At 45.9% G+C, this 25,903-nt stretch overlaps 1 protein-coding gene across 6 annotated transcripts in view; it reads left to right on the top strand.

Annotated features, from left to right (window-relative positions):
- GREB1 (growth regulating estrogen receptor binding 1) overlaps positions 1–25,903 on the top strand; it is a 141,125-nt gene that overhangs the window by 19,273 nt on the left and 95,949 nt on the right. The window contains exon 1 of one of the 6 annotated variants that reach the window (XM_070512592.1): positions 17,745–17,765. The exons of 4 other annotated variants lie outside the window; for them this stretch is intronic. The gene's annotated coding sequence lies outside the window, so the exon portion shown is untranslated. Of the gene's footprint in view, positions 1–17,744; positions 17,766–22,368; positions 22,497–25,903 lie in introns of those variants that run through there. One more of the 6 variants, XM_070512591.1, reaches the window with a different exon arrangement.

Genomic DNA, 25,903 nt, shown 5'->3' with positions numbered 1-25,903 from the left:
TCAAGTACGTCCATAATTAGAAGACAAATGTCTGTGTCCTCCCCTTTGGCTCATTGGGTAGATTGCATTCATTTAATCCTGAAAAGGCCAAGTAGGAGAGTCGTGTGTCCACATATAAGGGCCCTATTTTCTTCACAGGCCTGGGGTCGCTGTCGTGTGCTTAAAAATAAAAGTTTTCTCTTGTAGCCACAAACATGTACAATGTACACCATATACATGTAAGGAAATATTTCCTGAATGTGTAACGTGAACATTTGTGCTGTGGATAGTCTTCTGTATTTGATTCCGTAGGCGGGCAGGAGTGGGAATCAGGAGTTGGGCGGGATTTAGTCACTGACTTCCTTGTGCTTCTTTGGATGGGAATTTCCTCCCCTGGAAAATGAGAGGATGGGACCAGGTGACGTAGGGTCCTGCTCAGCAGTGCTGTTCTCTGTGGCCTCGCAGGAATGTTACAGCCACGACGAATCATCTCGTGTGTTCTTCCCTAGTCCTTACTTGAGTGTAGATGGTGGGATCTCCTACCCTTGGGAAGTGTGGTTTGGGATGGCAGATGGATGTGTGAGCAGGTAGTTAACATGCAGCCAGGCCAGAGTGAACCGCTGCGCTGTGTGCAGAAGGTTTCTCTGGGCAGCCAGCACACGTTAATGGCCTAAGGGGAACCAGCCACACTTTGTCATCAGTAAGGCCCATGATGAGAGCCCCTCAGGCCCATGACTCAAAGCTTCTCTTGCCAAGATTGATCTCCGATTGATCTCCGTGGCAGGCCTTCCTGCCCAGATCAGTGGTGGTTTGTTAATTAGGTGATGAGAGACCTACTGTGGCAAACGGAGAACACTAGGGGTTTAGTTGGTGTTTATTATTATTTTTCCGTTAGAGCAGATGCCTTTGCAGTTGGTTAGGAATTAGAGGTGGCTTTCCCCGAAGTAGGTGGAAATAATTGTATAGTTCTCTCTCTCCTTTGTTCATTTATCGAAAGTTTATTATGCTTAAGTGTTGTGATGTGTGCTGGGGAGAAAGAAAGAACAAGGCCTGGGGCTTGCAGCTTCGTTGGCAGTAGAGGGGGGTAAAATGCCATGAAGGTACTATGGAAATGCAGGGAGAGAAAGAGGCCTTCTGGGTGGCAATGTCTCAGTGTCGTGGAGGAAGGGCCTCTGAGTTAATCCTTTAAAGGGATGTAGTATTGGGACGTGTGAGGAGGAAAGGACGTTCCCGATGCAGGGAGCTGCATTTGAAAGTCAAAATGTTTTTTCTAAAACTACATAGTAACTGACTATCTCCAGTTTAGCTTTATAGATAGGGTTGCCAATGATGGAGCCTCTGGGGTCTCACTTTCCCATACGCATGAGGCAGCTGGACTGGGTGGTTATGAAGATGTCATCTCAGGGCAGGTGTCTGTTCTCAGCTGAGCAGGTTGAGACAGAGCAGGTAGAACGAGGAGGAGACCAGCCCTGCAGCTGCTGCCGCTGCCCCGCTTCCAGCTCCTGGGCGTTTGGTTCTCCATGTGCACCAGGCGTAGCGCTGAGCACTCCACACTCACTGTCTCTACTCCTAACAAAAACCTTGCAGCAAGGACTTATACACCCTGTTTCATGGATGAGGTGATGGAAGCCTGGGGAGGTTAAGTAACTGGCTCAAGAACATCAAGTGTGGGCAGCAGGTTCGGACCCAGGGCTCCTGAGGCCCCGTCCGTTCCAGAGCTGTGGGACCCACCAGTGTTCTGATAGTCCAGACACCCTGCAGTGTGCTGTGGCGGAAGGTGCTGCGGACACAACACTGATTTCCGGACCTTTCAGGATCAGAGATTCACCACAGTGGCCAGCACCTTAAATTGCAAAGTAGTTATGTCCCTTTTAAGTTTTGCATGAATCAAAGAGTATGCTGATTTTGATACAAAATTGCACAAGAATTAATAACTCACTTAACCAAGAAAAGATACAAACTTTTTTTTCAATATACTGGTTTTGCTGAGTAGGTAATGTAATAAGTGTTGACATTTCCTCATGATGAGTCCATAGTAACAACGACAACAAAGTCATCATCATCATCATGATAATAGCAACAAAACTGACCCTCTGGTGACAGGCTGTTCTGTTCTTAGGCACGAGATCAGGTGCTTTATATTTGGTATCAAGAAACAATAATAGTGGGGCCGGCCCTGTGGCGCAGTGGTTAAGCTTGGCGTGTTCCGCTTCAGCGGCACAGGTTTGTGGGTTCGGATCCTGGGTGCAGACCTACACCAATTGTCAGCCATTCTTTTTCAGCGACCCACATATAAAGTGGAGGAAGATTGACACAGATGTTAGCTCCAGGCTAATCTTCCTCAAGCAAAAAGAAAAAAAGAAAAAAGAATAAGAAACAATAATAGCGAACATGTATACCGTATTTTACTGTTTCAAAGAACTGGCCCAGAATGTGCAGTTCTGTGAAGTGGTCATTGCTATTACTGACACAGGAGTCCCCTGGTAGGGAGCTCCCACGTATGCAGGCACTGGCCTCCTGCTTCTCAGAAGAGTCCCTCCTCCCCTTTGAGGGTCGGGTGGTGCCTGCATCAGCAGTGGTCCCCACCGACCTGTTCTGCTGCCCCCGCTCTGGGCTGGAGTCCTGAGACCGAGGAACTCATGAGCTATTGCCGCTGTCATCACGCTGGCCTTGGAGTGGGTGGGGAAAAAAAACTGTTTCCTCCTTTCATGGATTATTCTAAGGGGGGATTCTGGCCCTTCTCTGATTCCATTAACTCATCCAAACCTGGGCTGTATTGCTTTACAATAATGTATTGAAGATATGCTCCCATGAGGGAATTATAGCCTAGAAAACATAAAACCGTATACCAGATATGACTGTTTTAAGTGGCTCCTAGGCAGCTTCTAGCCCATTTCTCCAGTGGTGGAGGTCTGCTCTCATCTCCTCTAGCAAGGGTGAGGGTGGGGTGGGAGAGACAGACAGACAGACAGGAGAGGGGGGCGTGTGGGGGGATGACAGAATGAGAAAGAAAGTGGGGAAGAGAGAGAACACGCGGGCTCCTCCAGGCTCGCCCCACTGGCCCCAGACCTCTGTCCCAGGCCTGCTCTCCTAGGCCCCTTTCCGTCCCTAGATCTTCCTTCTCCAGAGATTCTTGGCAGTGGAATTTCTGTTTCCTTTGGGAAGAAAACCCCTCTCTTACAACCAGGGCTGGCTTTGCCCTACAGCCATCCCTCCCCATCCTGTCACCCAGGACACAGGAGTGTGGCATTGGAACGTTTCCCAGAGTCTTCATTTTCCAACCTGCAGCAGCACCCTCCAGGCTGGTGGACAGAACGGGCTCTTGTTGTCCCGCTGTCCGCTGTCCTTCACTGAGCACGGGGAGGGTTTGTTTCACGTCCATCCTGACATCTTGGGATTGCCGCTCCTACTTTTATGTGGGTCGCTGCCTGAACAAGAACACACACAATCCTCCCAAGGAACAAACATTTCCAGGACGTTTTCCAGGGCAGTATAGTCTAAACCCGTATTTAGAGCGAAAGAAAACAAAACAAAATAAAACAAAACATCCTTTTAAAGCCAACATAAATGATAGAGATTTGGCTTCAACCCCGTTGAGGACCATTCTTTTCTAGGTCCACACCACTTCAAATAGTTGTTGGCCAGGGTAGAATCTCCACTTACCATTGCCTACCCAAAATGTCCTTTGAGGTTGTCTTCTGGGACATACAGACTCTCTGCCCGAAAGATGAATCCGAACTTTTTCCTTTTACCGTTTCTTGGCCAGAAATTACCATTTCCCTCCATGTCCAAAGGTTCCAGGGCCAACTCTGCTTTTTCTCCTTTAACATCTTTTATTACAGAATTGTGTGTGTGTGTGTGTGTGTGTGTGTGTGTGTGTGAGGAAGATTGGCCCTGAGCTAACATTGGTGCCCATCTTCCTCTGTTTTGTATAAGGGAGGCTGCTACAGCATGGTTTTATGAGCAGTGCATAGGTCCGCTCCTGGGATCCAAACCTGTGAACCCCGGGCTGCCGAAGCAGAACACAAGAACTTAACTACTATGCCACTGGGCGGGCCCCTTATTATGGAAAATTTTAAACAGACACAAAAGAAAAGGGGATATTATAATGAGGCCCCATGTATGCATTCCCCACCTTAAAAAGTTAGCAACACATAGACAATTTTGTTTTTTCTATAACCTGACCCCCCAGCAAACAGTTTTCTTGACCCTGCTGGATTATTTTAAAGCAAATGCCAGATATGTCATTTCATCCAGAATACTTTTGTGTGCATCTCTAAAGGTATTCTCTTTTTGAGAAACCATTTTCACACCTAAATAAAAAATTAACAGTAATTCTTATTATCCCAGATATCCAGTTAGTGTTCAGTTTCCCCTGATGTTTCATTAACGTGTTTTTGTGGTTTTTTGGTTTGTTGCAATCAGGATCCAAACAAGGTCCGTGTCTTGCATTTTAATAAGTCTCTTAGGGGTTTTTTGAGCTGTAACTGACCTCTTTGATCAGTTTTCCTTTTTTTTTTTATTGCCATTTATTTGTTGAAAACACCAGGTCATTGGTCTCTTGCCATTCCCCTACTTTCTGGATCTTGTTGATTGCCTCCCTGTGCTGTTGGTGAATACATACCTCTATCCCTGTATATTCAGTAAATTGGTAGTTTAATGTAGAGGCTTGATCAGATTCAGGTTTAATATTTGCCCAGAGATGTCTGAGTGATGATGTGTACCCCACAGTGCATCATACTGGGAGGCACACTGTCTGGTCGTTCCCCTTTGTGATATTCGGATCAGCCAGTGGGTTCAGCGATTGTCAGCTTCATCTGTCCCTTTAAAAATTCTCCATCAGCCTTTCAGCATTGCATTTGGCCACAACTGACAGTCACTGCCAAGACAGGCACTAATTTCATTAGAGGTTGCAAAATGATGACATCCTAATTTATAATCCCTTCTTGGTTTGTTTGTTGGAATTCTTTAGTAAAGGCCTTTTCATCATCAACGATTTGGGTCCCCTAAAATACAGTTCATACAGGAAAGGCTCTTTCTCTAATTTATCCACTAGTTTTCAGAAAAATGAGTTGGTTCCCCAGCATTCTCTGAGGCCAACCAATGAGTGGTTTATTTTTTTGGTATTGTTATGAACATATGGCTTTTTAACATATTTAGTGTGCTCAATCCAGTGAAGTAATTATACATCTTGGTGCTCAAATTGCCTACCTCTGGCCAACGGGAGCTCTTCACCTGGGCTCCTGCAGGCCAGGCTTGGCGAGGCCCAGGTGCAGGGTGGGGGGGCTCACCTCCTCCCAGCAGTCTCTTTGAGAACAGAGCTTTTCCCTGGCCAATGGCCTTGGGGAGCCAGACTTTGATGAAGGGGCAGCAGAAGGTCACTCTCTCCACTGTCCATCAAACATTGTGTTACACCATCATCTCCATCTGAGCTGAGGCTCAGAGAAGTTGTTTTCCCCAAGATGACATAACCAGTAAAGGCAGAACTAGGAATTCAACCCAGGCACGTTGGCTCCACATCCCTGAAATTCAACGAGGGACTGAGCACAGGCAGGGATGGCCTTCTAGGTGGAGGGAAAAGCTTGGGCAAAGGCGTGGAGGTGAGGTAGGAGTGGGAACTCAGGGCAAGGTCGGCTAGAACCAGGGCAAATTAGGGGCGGAGTGGAGAAGGCGAGAGGACCTAGATTCTGGAGAACCTGGCTACCCCCCTGACAGGGAATCAGAAATGAAATCTGAAGGCGACGCAGATGGGGGTGGGGAGCGGCTGAAGGTTTTACACCGGGGAGCAACGCTTGCTTCTTGGGGCCACCCCCGTCCCTAATGCTCTCCACCCTGTGCTTCCTCCTGCTTATCCATTGACTCATCTGCTCCCTTCCACCCCGAGACTCCAAGCTTCTTGGGAACAGGGACCATTCCTAATTAAACGGTAGTTCCATGTCTGGCCTTAGACACACTCCTCACAGCTGCACTGAGTTTCTTGATAAGTATTCTTGGCTGTGAGCCGGGGTAATAACAATAGTCCCAGCTCTTAGGGTTGTGGTGGGGATTAAATGAGATAATACACCCCAGGTACGTGGCCCAGCGCCTGGTCCATAGTGAGGACCTCCGTGGACGTGGCCACTGGAACTGTCAGTGAGGACTGTCCCTGCCCATCACTTTGCCGTTTGTGTTCCTCAAAAAAAAATCTTGGTTCATTCTCACTTGCTCTGTGTTACCGGGTGATTTCTAGCCTGCAGCTGATGGAATTTCCATGGCACAAGGCAATGGAGTTATATTCCTAAACAGTGCCAGAAACGCAAAGGCTTTTCTTCTTTTTAATTGAAATGAAGTTTATATAATGTAAAATCAACCATTTTAAAGTGAAAATTTTAGTGGCATTTAGTACATTCACAATTCTGTGCCACTGACACCTCTAGCAAAGCAGCCTTTAAATTCTTTTATTTTCATTAACGGAAGTTTTGGGAGGGGTACAAGTACTAAGTTTCTATGGATCAGAATTAAATTTTCATACTTTTTATATTCGTTCTCCCCACTTTTTTTTCTACCTAAAGTGGCTCACAGCACTGTGCTTTGCAACTGCTGTGACAGATAACCTTCTGGCGCATGGTGTGGCCCTTCCCCCAGGTGCTCCATTGCCCACTGACTCCCATGGAGGAGCTCATGTCTTAGAACCACCATTTAATTTAGTACAACTTACAGAAAGAAATTGTTCCTTTTATGGAGCTGAAGTAGAAAACTTAAAAAAATCGCAGAAGCAACTCTTTTCCTATTAATACAAATTAATTTGTTCAATAATATTTATTGAGTGCTTACTGTGTACCGTGCCCCGGGTGTTTAGTAGTGCACTGAAGAGGTGTGACTGCTGCCAGGATTTTCGTGGCAACATCAGGGCAAGGGGAGATTGGCATGTTCCCTAAGGCTCCAGGCCTAAGTTCACCTGGAGCGTCTAGGGCTGAGGAGTGTGGAGGGGGAAGTGCCGAGAGGTTGGAGGCAGGATCCTGATTGGGATGTCTGCTCCATCAGCTGTCATGGGAGCAAGGGCCTCAGCCCCGGAGCCTCTTTCCCCACGTGACGAGCAGACCTCCTACCTCACAAGGCTGTCCGAAGGCTCATAGGAAACAAAGCTGTGCCTGGCGCATGGCGGGTGCACCGTGACCCGATGCTGGATCTGGGGGTCCTCTCAAGAAAGAGATGAAAGAAATGCCTCTTCTCAACGACATGAGTCATTTTACACAGCTCAGCTAGTTCTATATTTTACTTAAGTGAATGTGATTTAAGTTTTATGGACAAAGATAATCAGGTCAAAATGACCCTCCTTCAGTTGCTGGAGCAGCTCAGCACAGGAACCCAGGAACTGTGGAGGGCGGCTGTGGATCGTTTCCTCAGGTCGTCGCCCTGGGAGTGGAGAATTTGATCAAGTCGGCGCTTCTGTGTCCTTGAGCTGAAATGACAAGTTTAGAAACAATAGGCTTAATTGGATCTGATTGTCTTCCTGTTTGTTATTCATAAACGGGACTGTGTAACTGGGCAGGGCGTGGTTCCAGAAAGCTCTGCAGATTAATCAAGTGTGCTCTCTTTATTTTCCCAAGGAAGGACATTTTTCTCACCTGTCTTGGGGGTCTGTTAGGGATCCACAGTTCATCTCCCTGCCGGATAGGGGAGGGCGTCTTTAACTTGGTCTCAGTGTGGGAAGAGTAAGGGCTGCTATGTCATCCTTGAGGGATTTCAATCTGAGCTTCTCAGGGAAGGGAGTTTTAAGCAGCTCAGGGCTGTTGTAATTAATTTGTCTGGGAGCAACGTTCAAGATCCTCGCCTCATGTTGGACTCTCTGAGTCTCTAGCACAGTACTGGGCTTATTAGGGAACCTCTTGGTCATCCATCAAGGCCACTTCTTTCAGGAAGCCTTCCCTGATCTCCTTAGCTGATAGAATTTTCTCCCTTTTCTGAGCTTCTGTAGCCCTGGGTTGGAGGTTTATTATGATTCACCAGAAACTTAAATTAACGGGAACATCCCATTTCCTGATCATTCTAGTTAATTGAGGGTTCTTAGTCTTGCTTTAAAAGAATAAGAACAGTGGCTTCCTTGTAATAATTCACACTTACTTAGTAGCCAGTTTTTATGAAGTGCTTTTCCAGGCCTGGCCTTTCTTGGTTCTGAGAGTGAGATGTTGACTGGGCATCCTGGCTGCGCTCACGGCAGCTGTAGTGAGCCTGGCGGCACCAGCATAATTTGTGGTTTCATTCAGCTGATGTTTTCTGAATAATAGCCTGTGCCAGGTACTGTACTGGGCTCAGGGGCTGTGGAGCTGGACAGGTCCTGGTATCTCCCCTTAGGAGCTCACATACTAGACAGGGGCAGAAGAATCTCCTCTCTCAAACAGAATAGGAGCTGGATCTGTGTGGAATGGGTGGGGATGAGTGGAGAAGGAATATCTTTGATTGGGAGCCTGGGCCAGATGGTATAGAGTTGGATCTGTACAACAAAAGACAATGGAAAGTGAATGGTGCCTCCAAATCCCACGGAGTAGACCACAAGCAGTTAACATTGAGGCCAAAGGTGTGTGTGTCAGATACTGTGCTAGGCTTGTTTACATACAGTTCTCATTTAATCCTTTAGACAATCCTGTCCTACAGGTATTACCAAGTTACCTATTTTGCATATGGGAAAACTGAAACTTAGGGAAAATGTTTTTTCCCCAACTTAGTTGCTGCGTTGTTGAAGTTGGAATTCATCAGCTGGAGACTGACTCCAAACCCTACACCCATTTGCTAACATCCACCACCATACCGCCTCCATATTTCTGTTATCAAATGTTAGTGTTGTGTCTTCAGATGCATGTGCTATTTAACTGCTTTTTGGGGACGGTGTTGGCTCACAGCAATGCTTGTCAAGGAAGGGGTGGGGTATCGATTGCAGAAGGCTCATTAGAAGGAAAGAAATGGAATTAACTCTTTGGAGATTTTGGCTGGGCCAAAGGAATGCCACTGAAGGTTTGGGAAATCATGTGCTGAATCCAGTGATCAAGAGACTCCTGTGCATCTTTCATGACTCAATTGTACAACCTCTCTCTGTGTTGAGACCATTGCTCCCTTCCCTTTGGTATAGCTCTTGTCATGTATTGATTTAGTAATGTGGCATTTTGCCCTATTAGATTGTGAGTTCCTCTGAAGTTGAGAGCAGATGCTATGCATCTCTCTATCCCTAGAGCCTAGCACTGTGCTTGGCACATAGTAGGTGCTTAAGAGCTGTCTGCTGAATCCACCCATTTATCTTCCCAACCATCTATCCATCCAACCATCCATGCATCCATTTCTCCACCATCCGTACATCCGCTCATCTATCCACACATCCATCCATCCACCCAATCTTTTGACTTATCCATCCATGCATTCACCCACCCATTCACCCATCCATCCTCCCACACATCCATCCGTTCATCCATCTGCCTATCCATCCATCTACCCTTTTATCCACTTATCCATCCATCCATTCACCCACCCAACCACACATCCATCCATCTGCCCATCTGCTCATTTACTCAATCCTTCATTAGGTGTTCTATGAACAGAAGAGTGTGCTTGATATTATGGCCAGTTGCTGAGGTAGCACTGAGGTATCAGAGATTGAGTCAGATACAGGCGATGCTCTCAAAGAGCTCAGAGTCTAGAGGTAATGAGAGGACAATGTGGTAAGTAGAAAAAAATGACTGAATGAAGACATAATTATCCGCAAGCCTGGGATTCTCCAAGAAGATATTAGGTTGTTTCTTTGTCTTAAATGATGTAGACATGACTGAGGCAACCTCTCGCTCTCTGTCCCGCTTCCCTTGTATCTCGGCGTCTCTGAGGTTTTTGCTGGCCCCATCTGGCTCGCTCCTCTGCTGGAAGCCCTTTGAGACAGAAGGCTCTCCATAGGAGCCTGCGTGTGGAGGGGAGGGCACGGGGCACTGACCTGGCATCTTCAAGGTGGCCACATCACTGTCCCCTCCTGTGTCTCTTAGAGAAGAATGCTGCCTAAAAGGACAGAGCAGATGTTTTCTGGGCAGAGTGATCATTCATCAGCCCTCTCCTCTGGGAACAGGAGGTGACAGCACATTTATCTGAAAGCACAGGCTAAATCCTTTGACATTATTCTTGACTCAGCCTGCTGGCATTTTGTGCAACACTTCAGCCTCCTGAGGGACAGAGTTAATTCATTCACCTTCTCTAGCCTTTGTGATGGAGAGGCCCGTGCAGAGATGCTTAAAGAGGCCCATTTAGCATAAAGACAGCCCATTGGGCATGCTTTGGAACACAATCCCAAAGAAACCTCATTAGAGCTCAGTGTTCTATTATTTTCAAACTGTCTTGGCAAATCTGTAATCTGGGCATTTAAAGTGGAAATGTGGAGATGGCCTATCTTTCAGGACAGAGTGGATTTCATTTGAGTGACAGGAAAAGGTGCTGTCTGTCTCTCACACCTCGTGTTTCGGACTTGGATGTCCCATTGCCTGCTGGGGGTCTCCCCAAACACATCAAGTCCAGAATGAACTCATCATCTTCTCCCTACTCCACCTTCTCCCGAATGCTTTGACTCCACCCAGTTAAACTTGGGCATCTTTCCTTGCCTCCACGACCAGGTGATCACCAAGTGCTATAGATTTCCCTGTAATCCACTGTGCGTGTGTTTTGTGGGAGGATCTCTTCTCTTCTTTCTCTCCCTGTGACTGCTCTGGCACAGGTCCTTGGCTTCTCCTCCCGGGACTGTTATAACGGGCTCCTGGCAGGTCTCCAAGGTGGGTCACATTCCCACCACCACATGCTTGTGTGCCTTCCAAAACACAAGTCTAGTTGCATCACTCATGGGCTTCGCCTGCTGTGATTTCCCATTGGGGCTGATAAGGCACTCTCCTCGTCTGCTTCCCCAAGTTCCAGCTGCAGGAGATGGAGGAGTCAGAAGGAGACCAGAATCTCACCTTCATGTCTGCTAAGGATGTGTGGTGAAGGTGTGAGGGCCAGATGACCTGCCTAATTCTCCCTGCCCACCCCACCCCACCCCCCTGCCCAGGCTAGACCTTGCCGGGGGGGCGGTCCATCTAAAGGAAAGTTTCCCATTGATGTTACCTATGAAGCTGCCTCACACAAGGAGGGAAGGCACAAAGTCACCAGTGCTAATAGGCTTTTCCTGGATTAGTTCTGCCTCTCGGGGGAAAGAGCAGTGGCTGCCATCGCCTGTGTAGTGTGGTGAGGGCCACAAGGCTGGAGCATTGCTTTTGGAAGCCCTTCTACCTGGGAATTCCAGGAACAGAACTCAGGGCTTTTTCCAACATCACCTGTTGGGTCAAGTCCAAGTTCCTCAGCCAGGACTTTTGCGATCTGGCCCTACTTATTTTTTCAGCTTCCTTCTCCATTGATGTGCCTGGAAGGTTCTCTGGTGTGTGCAGTGGTCCAGGGTTCCCTGGATGTAGGGCAAGGGTTCATGTCCTGAAGCCCCCCACCCCCATGGCCAGGCTGGTCCCTCCTCCTTCCTGCTCCCTGGCCCACCCTCCCGTTCCTTCCTGCAGCACCCGTCTGTTCTGTGCTCTCACTCTGCCTGGATGTGTTGCTCCTGCATCGTGCCATCGGCTCCTTCCTCCCTAACCCAGGCACCAGCTCTTTGAGGCTGCCTGTGTGACCTGCTCCCTCCCAGCTGGGTTGATACCTTTCCTTAGCGTTATTCATTCTTGTGCTGCTTTTACTGTGTATTCCACTAGGGTTGGAGTTCTTCAAGCGCAGACAGTATGCCTAATACAGTGCTTGGCACACAGAAGGCTCCAGGTGAATTTGTTGAATGAATGAATGGATCACGTATCTTTTAGGGTCCAAATTTAAAACGAGAAATGGGCTTGATTGGAAGGTAGACTGAGGTTGGCCATTTGGAACAAGTTCTTAGATAGGAAGCGTGTGAGCCAGAAAGATTATGAAAGAAGACCTTCCAAGGGCATGCTTACTGATTGGAAGTTAGGGGCCACTCAGGGGAAGCGTCAAGATGCTGGAGCTCAGCCTTCCAGAATTTGCTAACTCTTGTTGCTGTCCATTTTCTATAAATTCCAATAGTACCTAATCTATTCCTCCCATTTTAGCATTAAACTATTTACTTTCTGGTCTTGTTCCCCAAGACCACATGTGTTGATCTTGTCTCCTTGCTATGTTGTGGGGGTACGGCTACTACCCCAGTGCAATGGCTGGTACCTTTCCTTCCCTGGGCAGAGCTGACCCTACTGCAGAGCACATCTCAGGGCGTGTCTCATAGGTGTTTGTATGTGCCACTGATGGCAGCTTGGTGGTGCCCACTCTGCGGGACTATGCTGAGACGACTTTTCAACACCGTTTGGCGTTCCAAGCTCTTTGTCAGCTGCCTTGGAAATGGACTGATGAATTACACGTGGTCTTGATTCTTCCGGGCTTGCCGGTTGGCTGGCAAGACAACTGCAGGTGCTCCCTGGAGATACCTGTGAGAGACCAGGTGTTTTCCTTTTGCCTCATTTGCTATCAAGGAACAGAGATGCCCCTGAAGTCAGCAGGGTGAAGGATTTTGCTGTGAGGGGCATGAGAGGGGCCACATTCTTCAGGGCAGCCTCTGTCATGGGGCTGGCCCACACCCAGGCTGAGGCGTGTCAGGGTTGAAGGCTGCTCTGGGTCCTTGCTGTAGGAGCCTGGGGACTTTATCCTGTGCCCTGCCACCAGCATGACTTGGCAGCAAGCCGCGTGCCTGCTTCTTTCCACTCTGCTCCCCTCTGCATCTCTTGGGTTCAAACTTATAATAGAGGGATTTGGCCCAAATCCTCCATTCAAGTCATTCCATGCAAGTTCCTCCTCCCTGCTCTGCAGAGGATGCAGAGTCTCTTGTTTGAAAGGGGGCTTCTATAACAAAGGGTAGGGCAGCAAACCCCCTTTTCTGGGGGGAACTTGGTCAATAGAATTTGAAAAGTCTTCTTGGGGAGGATGAGGTTTAAGGCCCTGCTAGAGACTGAATGTTCACGTCCTCCCTTAATGCATATATTGAAACCTAACCCCCAATGTGGTGGTGCTGGGAGGTGGGGCCTTCCGGAGGTGCTGAGGTCACGAGGGTGGAGCTCTCAGGAATGGCGTTAGTGCCCTTAAAAAGGAGACCCGAGAGCTCCCTCGCCCCTCCTGGCTGTCCTCCTGGCAGACAGTGAGAAGACAGCTATCTGCAGCCTAGAAGGGGGCTCTCGCCAGAACCCGGCCATGCTGGCACCCTGATCCATGACTTCCAGCCTCCAGGACTGAGAAAGATAGCTTTGTTGTTTAGAAGTTGCCCAGTCTATGGTATTTTGTCGTAGGATCGTGAACAGACTGAGACAGTCGTTGTATTAGTTTCCTTGGGCTGCCGTAACAGGGACACCACAAACTGAGTAGCTTAAACCACAGAAGTGTATTATCTCACAGTTCTGGAGGCTGGAGTCCGAGATCAAGGTGGCAGCAGGGCACTGCTCCCTCTGGGGCACCAGGGAAGGAACTGTTCCAGGCCCCTCTCCTGGCTTCTGGTCCTTCCTTGCCTCATGACAGCGTAACTCCGGTCTTCACATGGCGTTCTCCCTGTGTGTGTGTCTGTGTCCAAATTTCCCCCTTTTATAAGGACACCAGTCATATCAGGTTAGGGCCCCACCCTACTCCAGTATGACCTCATCTTATCTAATTACATCTGCAATGACCTTATTTCCAAATAAGGTCACATTCTGAGGTACTGGGGCTTAGGACTTCAACATACAAATTTGGGGGGTGCACAACTCCACCCATAAAGGTTACTTTCTTGACTTCAAATGTGCGTAAGACTTTGACGGTGATATAGAAGGGTGTTCGTGGGGGAGGGGGACAGCAGAGGCAGAAGCATAGAGGTGGGGGCTTCTTCAGGCTGGTGGGCTTGTTCTGTTTCTCCCAAGGTGGTAAGCCACCTTGTATTTGATTTGTGGTTCATGTCACCCTGCTGAGAAGCTCGTTTTTGGGACAGACGTGGGCACTTTAATTACCAATAATGCCTCAGATCCATGGGACTTCACCCTCCTTCCCAGCTGGACCTAAGGACCTCGCCAAATCACTTCCTCAGCTTTTCACATCTGGGAGGCCCAAAGAGGGGTGGCAGTGTGGTGACTGGGTGGCCCATTCACTGATAGGAGATGCTTGGCTTCATCTCAGGTTTTGTGTTGGCTCCATAGTTCCGAATTGACTGTCTGTGGGACTGAGAGGATATGATCAAGTCCCCTTTTTTCTGGGAGCAGATCTTTTAGGAGTGATGTCAGCATAGTTGGGAGAATTTGCTTGAATGGATAGTAAGGAGGTCGGTGGAGCTCTTCACTCATGGGTTATGGACGGACATGGTGAGCCCCAGCCTGCCCCATGCCCTCAGAGGGGACAGCAGGTGGCCCTGGGAGCAGCCTTCCCCTGCCTGGTGTGTCCTCTTCCGAGCCTCCTTGGCTCCTGTGGCCACAGCTTCCAGCTCCCCTGCCAGCACCTGGGTCTGTCACACCTCCATCACTTGGCCGCCCCCACCCATACCACACCCCCCCCCCCGGTGAACGGATACTCATCTTTCAGCCTGTTCACTGGCGCTGCCTCATCGCAGCTTTCCCTGTGGGCTGGGTTTGACTCGGGGCTCAGACAAACCTGGGTTCTGGTGTCAACCCACCACTTGGGGGGCCCTGGTAAGTTTCTGAGCCTTGGTTCCTCACCTGTAGAATAATCAACACTGTGGCACTTTCCTCAGGTGGTGAGGCAGAGTGGAGATAACATACTGAAGTTACTATCCTGCAACTGCTCAATAAATGTGCCCTCTTGTCCTTCTGTCACCCCCGCCAGAGGTCACTCTGCCCTTCTGGGAGCCTCAGGCAACTGTCACATGCATCACTGAGGCAACATGTGCTTTTACAGCATATTTTCTAGTCCATTTTGAAAAGTCTGTTCATTCTCCAAGAAATTATCCTATTTAAAAAATCTCTGTATTAACAGTTTCTTCTGGCATAAGTTATGACCGACTTCGTTCAGTGGGTAAGTGACTTTTCCAACACTTCTTTATTATGTTTGCAGATATTTTCCCATTTCCTTCTCATTTTGGAAATACCCAGAGGGTCATGGTTTCCTGAAACTCTTATAAAATATCTGTTGTAGCATTTTATTGGAAACTTCCAGGCATTTGGAGAATATTCTATTTTAAATTAATGTTCCATGACGTTCCCATTTTGTGAGTTGTTTCCGTAAACTGTTGGTGGAGCAGGTGTGCGGGAGGATGCAGTCAATTCATCCTGTGGTTCTTCCATCATTTCCTGGGTGCTCCTGTGTGACCAGCCTCAGTTTCTTTATCGATAAAACAGGTGACAGTGACAACAACCTGGCCCGCTCAGTTATTGGAAACAGAAGTAACGTGCTTGGTATTTGTTCTCCCGGGATAAGTTGGTTTCCTGCCCCTGTAGTCATGGTTCAAAGGCATCTTCCCGTCTTCCCATGTGCTCATCTTGTTTGAAATGTTAGACTCTAGCCGAGGCTTATGATCCTCTTGTTGTAATGTGCTAATCTAATTCTTGTTTCTCTTACATTTAACAACTGGTCGTGAAACATTTAGAAGTAATTAAAAGGTGCTGGTAACTTCACAAGACCCAGAAAATTTTCCTAGGAGTGGTTAGGTTTTTTTCCTTTGCTTGTGGGCGTTTTACTAGAGGAGGTGATTTAGTGCTCTTTCTTCAAGAGCAAAGGAAAAAAGGAGTTAAGGACTCTTAACAAAATAGTGCATGCATATTTAATTACTGGCAATAGGTCTCTTTTATCTCCTGCAATCAGGGGTGGACAATCAGATGAGAAAACAGGGGTGGGGTCCTATTTCCAGATAGGTGTCTAATGTCAAGGTCACGAGGAGCACGAGAGGCTGTTTGGGTGGGAATTCATCACTTCGCAATCATTGAAAGTTGAAAATGAACACATTAAAAATATTTAGTATACGAGAAAATTTTGCTCATTTAAAGGTAAATTTGGATTGTCCAGAAATGTGACTCTGTCTTCTTTTCAGTAGGAAAACGTTGTTGTTCTTTCTCTGTGGGGCTTCTCATTTGTGTCTCAGACACTGAGTTGAGAGTTTCAGAAATCCAGGGACAGGGCTTCATATAAGACAAGGTTTTTTGTCTGTGCTTCCAGAATGTGCTGCTACCGTTAGGGAGGGGTTGGGGATGTTAATTAATGCAGATCATTATTTCCAGCCCTGGCTCCAGATGCCTTTGGCAGGTGTCCTTTATTTAGTTATGGCTAAAACCTGCAAAAACAACTTACCTTAGACTCTGATGACATTTTGGTGGCAATTTGAATAGGACTTGGACTCATTCAGCTCTGAGAAGTGAATAGAGTGAAATGGAAAAAAAAGTTATGCGTAAAATATAAACATGATTTTTAAAATGAAAAATACCCGAGCAAGTCTTACCTTTCTCATTGAAAAATGTCTTCCAGAAAGTTTTGACCAAAAGGCATCAATTATTTGTTTTCTCTCTCTCTTTTTTTTTAAATAGAGAAAGCTTTATTTATTTATTTGCTGAGGAAGATTGGCCCTGAGCTAACATCTGTTGCCAACCTTCTTCTTTTTGCTTGAGAAAGATTGTTCCTGAGCTAACATTTGTGCCAACCTTCCTCCACTTTGTGTGTGGGACGCTACCACAGCATGGGTTGATGAGTGGTGTGTAGGTCTGTGCCCAGGATCCAAACCCATGAACCCTGGGCCACTGAAGCAGAGCACACGAACTTAACCACTATGCTACCAGGCTGGCCCCTTGTTTTCTCTTTTAATCAGACTAGTGGTTTAATAAAACTTGGCATAGTGTAGATAGATGTAGTACCTATATTCTTGGTAATAAGAGCTACTTAGATGTTGCCATTGGTTGGCTTATTGGAGGAAGGTGTCTTGAACATGGCAGTGGGCATCTTTTAAGGTCTTTATTCGGTCTGTGTGAAGTTAGGAAGCCCCACCAACTATCCTCTGTTAGCCTGTGTGTCCCCTGCCACAGCCCTCTCACATTTTATTATATTTACTTGTTTCATACTTTAGCCCCCTCACCCACAAGACTGAAGTTCTGTGAGAACACAAACTGTATTTATCTTGCTCACCATTTAAAAAATTAAGTGATTAAGTGCTTATTATATGCCAAGTCCTGTTTTAAGCTTTTTATAGATTAAACTCATCATTTTCACAACTCTTTGAGATGGAGTATTAGTTTCCTATTGCTGTTGTCATAAATTACCGTAAATTTAGTGGCTTAAAACAACACAGATTTGGGGCCAGCCAGGTGCGTAGTGGTTGAGTTTGCGTTCTCTGCTGTGTTCCTTTCTAGCAGCTCAGGGAGGAGTCTGCTTCCTTGCTCATTTGGGTTGTTGGCATATTTCATTTGTAGGCTGTCAGCTGAGAACTATTGCAAGTTTCTAGAGGTGCCCACCTTTCCTGGCTCATGACTCCCTCCCTCCATCTTCAAAGCCAGCAACAACCCTCTTACACTTTGAGTCTCTTTTCTCTTCCTTCCCTCCTCCTCCTCCTGCTCCTCCTCCTCCTCTTTTTCTTCTTGTTTCATCTCACTCCGACCACAGACAGAGGTTCTTCTCCTTTAAGACTCACGTGATTAGATTGGCCCCTAGGAATAATCCAGGATCATCTCCCAATCTTGAAGTCTGTAACCGTAATCATTATCTGCAAAGTCTCTTTGCCCTGGAAGATAGCGTTCACAGGTTCCAGGAATTGGGGCGTGGACATCTTTGGGGGGCCATTATTCTGCCTGCCTCAGGTAGGTACTATTATTATCTTCACGTTACAGATAGGGAAACTGAGATACAGAGAGAGTAAGTAACTTTTTCAAGGTCACACAGTTAGCAGGTGGGGAATCTGGGTTTCAAATCAGGCTGTTTGACTAGTGCCTGTGCCGTGCTCTTCAGCTTCAGCTTCATCTCCATTGTTCTCTCAGCGGCCAAGCTGGTGCTGAGCTCAAAGTGGAGACTTACCCAGTGAGGGATGAATTCATGCTGCGCTCTTCTGAGAACAGAAGTGATCAATGTTCAAGGTGAAGACAAATTCGGAATATGTGAGTCCCTAAAATTCCAAAGGATAAAACAATTGGTGTCGTATGCAGACATCTGTCTTTGCAATTTCCCTTGATTTGAAAAGTTCCCTTGCCATAAACTCAGATATTTCACTTCTGCTCATCTCATGTCCCTCAACCCCAGGCACGTTTCTCTTTCAAATATTGAGAGCCAAAAAACAACATTAGCTACAAAAACCTCTCCTTTAATCATTGTCATGGCATCCATTCATATTCAAAATTAATGTTAACATGTAAACAAGTTTACTTGCAAATTTACTTGAAAATCTTACAAAATTCAAATAACCTGTACCATTTGTTATTTGCTGTATGTAGAAGTTTTCTATGCTGCTTTAGTTTGAGAACAAATTGCTGTTTGGTTTTGGGTGCCATAGTAGACACTCCACAAAGATGTGTTGATTGGAACTTCCGCACAAATGTAGGTTTCCAGAATGTGTGCCTTTCCTCGGACACAGTAAATAGGCATCGTGTCCTGGACTTGGATATCGGCAGAGGTCTTCCATCCTTAGGCTGTAACGGACATCCCTTTGGATAGATGTCTGGTGTCCTGGGCAAAAGTCTCAAAGTTGTGATTCCAGCTCGAACCAGAAAGCCAGGAGGACCTGGAAATAGCCTTGGTGTTTCCAGTCTCTCTGGTCAGTCTCGCCCTGTTTGCTGTTCCCTATGACCTACAGGGAGCATGAGCTCTCAACCCAGTCACAGGAGGCCTTAACTGCTTCTTTGTCCCTGGCCAACTGTGCTAAGCAGCCTGTGCAGCTCACAGCTTTGAGGTCTCTGTCAATTGCCACTGTCTTTCCCACCTAGATTGGTTCACTGTGCCTGGCACAGAATGGGGCCTCTGGGTGCATACTTGGGCAGGTCTTCTCTTGGAGCTCATACAGGCTCAGCCCAAGAACTCTTTATTCACAGAAAAGGGATAACCGTTTAGTGCATCTGAGAAAATACCCCTACACATAGACTGATAACATGGCATTTACATTTGCCAGTGGGAATTTGTACTCTTACTAAATAAGTGCCCAATTAGGAAACTCACCCTTTTTTTCTCCTCTGTCTCAGTGGAAGGTGTTAGTTGCAGAGGACAATTTGGACATTACTGATAAGGCTTGGTGAAGACCCACAAAAGAAAAGAACTTGTTACAGGATCTGTAGGGGGTGGGCTGCTCCAGGCAAGGCCAGGACTAGAGGCAGCTTGCACAGTTCATGAACTTGTGCAGTGTCAACCAGAGATCACAGCCAGGAGGCTTGGCGGCAGGACAGGCAGAAGGGAAGGTGCTGACTCTTGTGGACGAAGCCAAGGTCAGAGCGTGGACAGTCAGAGCTGTCTGCGAGAGGTGGGTGTGATCTGAAGGTTTGTTCTGGCTCAGTAGCCAGACTGAGCAGAACAGAGGCCAAGTCTTGCCCCTCTGCTCAGTGTCCAGCATCCAGGAGGTTAAGCTGGGCAAGAGGAAAGGTGGAGAGGCCACAGCCCTGGGAGCATGACAGTTTGTGTTCATCTCTGCCTCTTACTAGTTGTGTGTCCTTGGGCAAGACACCCCATCTCTCTGGCCCTCTCGTTTCCTCTCATGTTGATCTCATAGGACCGCATGTGGATGAAATGAAGCAACGTGTAAAACCCCCAGCAGAAGTGTCCTCTAGAGGCGGTTCATGTGCCATCCTTACCTGAGGGATAATAAATGCTCAGATAGCCACCTCTGCAGGATTATAAAACAGCACTTTGGTAGTTTTGCATTTGCCTTGCGGTACCATGTCATGTCTGAACATCCTCTTCTCTCCAGAAGGTCAGCTTGACCTCATTGTCTGGGGCAGATTTGGCCTTGGTCTGTTTTGATCTTGTCATTACTTTTCATGCTGTGCTTTCCAAAACATATCACTCATCTTCTCCTCACTGGCTGAATGGACCCTGGACTCTCTGGAGCCTGTGGCAAACTGCTCTGTCTGTCTCTTCCTATTCTTGATTAATGGAACCCTGATTTTGTTCAGGATAGCAGAGTACTCAGCTGAAAACTGAATTTCCCAGCCTCCTTGGGAGCCTAGGTGGCCGTGAGACCCAGTTCTGGCCAGGGTTTTATAAGCAGAAATCCATCCGGTGGGACTTCCGGGAAAACAATGGTTTTCTGGTAAAGAGGCCGTTCTCCTTTTATCCTTTGCCTTTTTCCCTTCCTCCAGTCTGGAATGTGGACTACAGCTGCCACCTTCCAAAGCAGAAGGAGCTTTGGTCTTGGATGTCATTGTCAAGCTGCCAGCCTGGCTCTGGACTACCTCCCTGCGGGCTTCTTGTTACATGGGAAGAATGTGCCCTGTTGGGTGGAGCCACTGTGGTTGGGTTACTGTAACATGCAACCAAATAGGATTATAAATATGCGAGGTGCTTTCCTGAACTCACACCACCATGACTCTACCAATGTAAAAATGTTTAATGTGGCATTTTTTAACGGGTCTTGGGCGCATCCTCCTTCTTGTGCCTATTTCCTTCGAGAATGACATACTCTATAGACTTACTTGGGCCTCTTTCATAGGCGTTTGGCCAAGACACAGGAGGCTGTGTTCATACAGAAATTTTGCCTCTAATGGTGAGAGGGTGGCACCTGCCGGTGGGGTGGGGGGGTGGGTGGCAGGGGGTGCTGCGGGTACAGCCACTACTCCTCAGGCCAAGACTGGACTGCTCATCCAGGAACAGACCAGCCCCATAGGTTGTGGCATGACATGGAGGCCTGGCGCTCAGTCATGTTTCATTGCCTTGGTTCTGAGCTACTCCTGATTCTTCCCACTCCTTCTCCACCTTGCTGTGTATCTTCTCTTCTGCCTCGATTCTCAGCATCCTTTCTTTCACTCTGCTCTGAGGTCCTCCAATCTTGTTTGTAAAGCTTTACATGGCATGGGGTTAAACGCCCTTCTGGGTTCAGCCTGCCTGGGACCCAGCCGCTGCTCCCGTGTGGTGGGTTGTGCTTCTGAAGGCTCCTCTCAGTGCTGCACAGAGGGCTCAGACACTTGGCAGGGTTTTAGCAAAGGCTCACTTTTATACATGCCACCTTAGTTTGTTCTGGCAAAAAAAAGATCCATAGAGGGCTTGAGTTCATGTGTGTTAGTTACTAATATAACTCTAGTTTTATGAATGGTCTTAAGTGTTGTCTTTCCTCTTCACTCTTCATCTTTGCCAATTTTTTTCTTCTTTCTTTATGTCATATGGCGTCTTGTGAGACCACATAGCTGTAAGCTTTTTTCCTTGATGTCACAAGTTTCCTTAACATAAGAGAGGGAGCAGAGTGGAAAGTCTTGGCTAGATCTTAGTTACTTGATGTGTATGAGCCTTAGTTTTTTCATTAGAAAGATAAGAATTTTAGTGAAGATTAAGTAGACTATTATAGGCTAAATACTAATTGCAATCTTATTCTCTGCAGCTACCCACACCTTCCTCTATTATCTTGTTCCCAGGAGGCAACAACTTTCAATCTTTGTAATGATTCTTATGGTAATTATCTTGACATTTCTAAAGAACATATTTTGTTACTTATTGGTGTTTGAAATTTAGGTAATGTTTATTAACTTCCTAAAATGGGAGTTAAGGACTTTTTCTCTTTCACACGTGCCCCGCTCTCCCCATACAGATGCACAGGCACACACGTTCTGCCCTCCATCCCCCCCAGATCGTTATTTATAGTTTTTGACAGCTCACTTCAATGTAGACATCATTATAGCCAAGTAAACACTTTGACAGCTGAGCCAGGTGGTATGTGACACTATTTGTTTTCTATAAAACTATAGTGTTCCTTTTTCCTGCATAGCTTTCTGTTTTCCCTGAGATTAGTCATTCCCTATTTTTTGTCTGCATTTGCCACCACCTATCTGGTGGTCAGCACAAGAAGGGAAAGTAATAAGTGCTAGTAGGCATATTGTCAGGAAGGGAGAAGCATGCCAGTTCTTCAGAGGAAAGGACTCTTCCCCCTGGCATTAAATTCTCAAAGTAATTTCTATTGTGGGAGCTCATATAAATGACATTGTGACACAGTGGACTTGATTTGTTAGCAAATGCCTACACCACTTCCCTATGGCTGTTTTCCATGATGGCGTTGGAAAAAAGCCAAGGTTGTAATATACAGTGCAACTCTGGGAAGATGACTCCATGAGGGACCAAGCTAATGGGGTTGAAAATGTCCTGTGGTGAAACTGGATCCAAGAGTAAACCGGAGCACATAGTGGATTAGATGGACAGCATCTCTCCTGGACTATCTTTTCTGCTGATCAGCCTCTCTAAATAGCAGGACTGCGCTCATTCATTCAATCAGGAAGTACTAGTGGAGACAACCAGGCATCGGGTGGGCTCTGGAGAGTCTGTAATCAACAAAACAGATGTGGTCTTTGCCGTCCTGGAGTTCCTGGTCTTGTGGGAAGACAGACATTGAAGCGTGAATTGTTGGTGTGGTGAGTGTTGTGAAGGGAAAAGGCAGGATGGTCTGGGAGGGTGTGTCGCCTAATCCTAATTCTGCGAATAGTTTAACGAAGTCTGCCGCATTGATTGTTCTGCTGGTGCAGATTCCCAAAATGTTTTAGGACCTATTGATAGCCCGAAATCCCTTAATTTCCCTTTCCTTTAACTTTTTTGAAGGCTTATCTCCTTTCTGCATTGACACTCAAACAGCTGTTGAATGGAGTAAATCCACAAGGTCTCAGAGCCGTGTTTCTCAAGTTGTAAAATCAAAGTCCGTCAAATATGACACTTGCTCAGGGAAACAGTGTATCAGGGATTAGGCTGGACGCTCCTGTTCCTGGCTTTTGACACTGGGAAAAGGCCCTGAATTCATGTGTTTGCTGCTGTGTCTGAGGAACAGATCACAACGCTCCAGGTGTCACCGTTCTGGTAGAACAAAAGAATGATGACTTTTCAAAGATGGAGACCTTTCTATCACTTTACATCTACTCCAAATTCACTCTTATATATCAAAGTTAATTAGTCACAGAAACGTTTCAGATCTTTCCATAAAAGGTAAGAATTTATACAGTGCAAATACTCAAGTTGAAAGTAGCAAAATTATTTACTTGGATTAAATGTTCTAGTCCTCGTTTTTAAAATGATTTAATAGTTTCTTATTATAAGGCAGAGAGTTCGACTGGGTATAAGGTAGAGAGTCCTCTTTCAGGTGTAAAACCTGTGGTTATAGAATATTTTATACAGCCCTTTGCCAAACTATGCTCTGTCTGTAAGCATTACATGGTACCAAGTCTGTATTTCCTGGGAGAAATCCTTAATACTGATACTCCTATGAAATGATGTACATTTGTCGAATTTCACTTTTGTCTTTGCTTAGCTACAGATATCTGTTCTGAAAGAATGACCAGAAAACTTTATTAGACAGGAAGTCATTCAGTAATTAATCTGGATGAAGAATTAATTAGCCCTTGGCAATTTTTTTCAACAGGTGTGGGCAATTCTCAACATTATTCAAATGTAACTTTGGTCGCTAGAAGTGTAGAATTGTATTGCGGTATAGTTATTACTTTCAAAAAAATAATCAAAAGACTAATTGTTTTTATTTTCTCCTAGTTTATATGTTTATTTCTCACAATGACTTCAAAAATGCCTATTTGCCAGGATTCAGAGGTTCTTCCTCATTTGAAAATAATGGGAAGAAATTCTAAAAATGTTGAAAATAATGAAATTGCTAAGTCTATTAAACTTGTGAAGATTGAGGAGTTCCCTTCACCCCCATCAGGAGAAAAACCCTATAAAACAGTAAAAAGAGAATCCAGAATATATTTAGGACAGGGACTAAAACTATCAGGTAAAAGTGAGATATTAATATCCATAGAAGCTTCTTTTTGGTTTGGTAAGATAAACTGAAAGGATTGTTCAGGAATTTAGAAAGGGATGAGAGAGGAACAGATAGCTAATAAACACGAAAAGATGCTCCATTTCACTAGTGAAGAGAGAAATGCAAATTAAAACCACAATGAGATACCATTTCACACCTAGTAGATTAGCAAAAATTTGAAAGTCTGACAATGTCAAGGGTGGGTGAGGATGTGGAACGACTAGGCACTTATTCACCTAAATTGGTACAACCTTTTTGCTCTAGGAGGCGCTGTTTAGGTAGCCTACAATGTGAATGGTGCCCCCTGGAGTTGTGCAGCAGCCTTGAGAGCTGGGTATGTAACAGGATACCTCCGATAATGTTTATACTAGCGGTATTTGTAATAACACACGAACAAACAAAAACTAGCAGTAACTCAAATAGCCATCAACTATAGAGTGGGAAAATCACTTGTGGTGTTTTCATATAGTAAAGTGCTACACGGCAGCGGAAGCAACTCACAGGTATGGGCAATCAATCTCAGGAACGGTGTAATGAGCAAAAAGGAAGTCTAGAAAAATCATACAGTGTGAGTCCATTCATACAGAATTTAAAAAATGTAAAAGTGGACAATATGTTGCTTAGATTGAAACTTAAATTAAAATTAAATTAAATTAGTTTGTCAGAAATGCTGAATTTCAGGCTCTGGCCCAGACCTACTGAAGCAGAATCCATGTTTTAACAAGATCCCCAGCTGGTTTGTGTGCACACTAAAGTTGATCTTTTCCTAGTAGGAAAAAAAACGTTAAGTTAAATCTATGTTAAATTTTAGGTTAGAATTAAGCCAAATCTAAATTAAGAATTTTGTTAAAATTATAAAGGAAAGCAAGAGAACGATAAACGTAAAATTCAGGATACCAGTTACCCGGGGATGGGGACCGGTGAGGAGCAAACAAGGGGGCATCAGGGATGATGTGATGTTCTTGTCCTTAAACCAGACGTAGGCGCATGGCTGTTCCTTGTACCATGAGTCTTTATGACATAAACATCCTACAGATGTTCTTTTGTATCTGCTCAAATTTAATAAGCATAATTCAAAAAAAGAAAAGGGTTAGAGTGTGGGTTGGACCAATGTGGGAAAGTTGCCTGGACGAAATAGGACCTGAGGTTGGCCTGGAAAGAGGGGCAATTTGGTGTTTGTGTAAGGGAGACCATCCCAGGTCTCTCTTGGGTCAGAGAAGCTGTGACAAGTCCACCCATCCCAGCCCGTAACTCTGTTGGCCCATGAAGTCAGTCTAGTTCCAGGGAGAGGGGGCACGTAGGTGGTGGCCTCGTGTTAAGGGGGCAGGCAGCTGTCCCTGGCTGCCTCCTGGCTTCTGGATAATAACTCAGGCTCCCAACTGGAGGACAGCCCTGGGGACATTTGCTCCCCATGCAGCCCCCAGTAGGGCTCCCAGTTTACCCTAGGAGTGTTGTCACCTGAAATATAAGAGTAGCTGTTGAGCTAGAGCTGTAGGCTGCTAAAGAGACAATCTGGCCCCATGCTAATTCTACAGAGATTAAATGACTGCCCGCTGGGGAGTGGCAGAGTCGGGTCAGTGTGACTCCGGCACTCAGATCCTTTCATCTGTTCCATATCGCACTGTGTCAAAATGGACTCAAGCTCGACGGAATGTCATGATTATAATTTCCCCTCCAAAAGTCGTTTATACAAATTGCACATGACCATTTGCAAAAAATGTAGAAAACACAGAAAATTAAGAAGAAAAAATTTGTCCATAATTCCATTTCCCCAAATATCCACTGATAACATGTTGGTATATTTCCTTCCAGTCTTTTTTCTATGCATTTAAAAAATTACAATTATATTAGGTGCTGAGGATGTGAGTGATATAACTTTCTATCCTTACGTATACTTCCTTTGCTTTCTGTTATGATTTCCTGCTTTTTTGTCATTTAAATGTCATATGAAATACATAGAAACTATCTTGCTAATGAGTCTACATTAGTAAGAATAAAGTGGGAAACGTTCGTTTATTT

Source organism: Equus asinus, chromosome 6, assembly GCF_041296235.1.
Source record: "Equus asinus isolate D_3611 breed Donkey chromosome 6, EquAss-T2T_v2, whole genome shotgun sequence".
NCBI lineage: Eukaryota > Metazoa > Chordata > Mammalia > Perissodactyla > Equidae > Equus > Equus asinus.
This window is presented reverse-complemented; position numbering and strand designations above follow the sequence as displayed.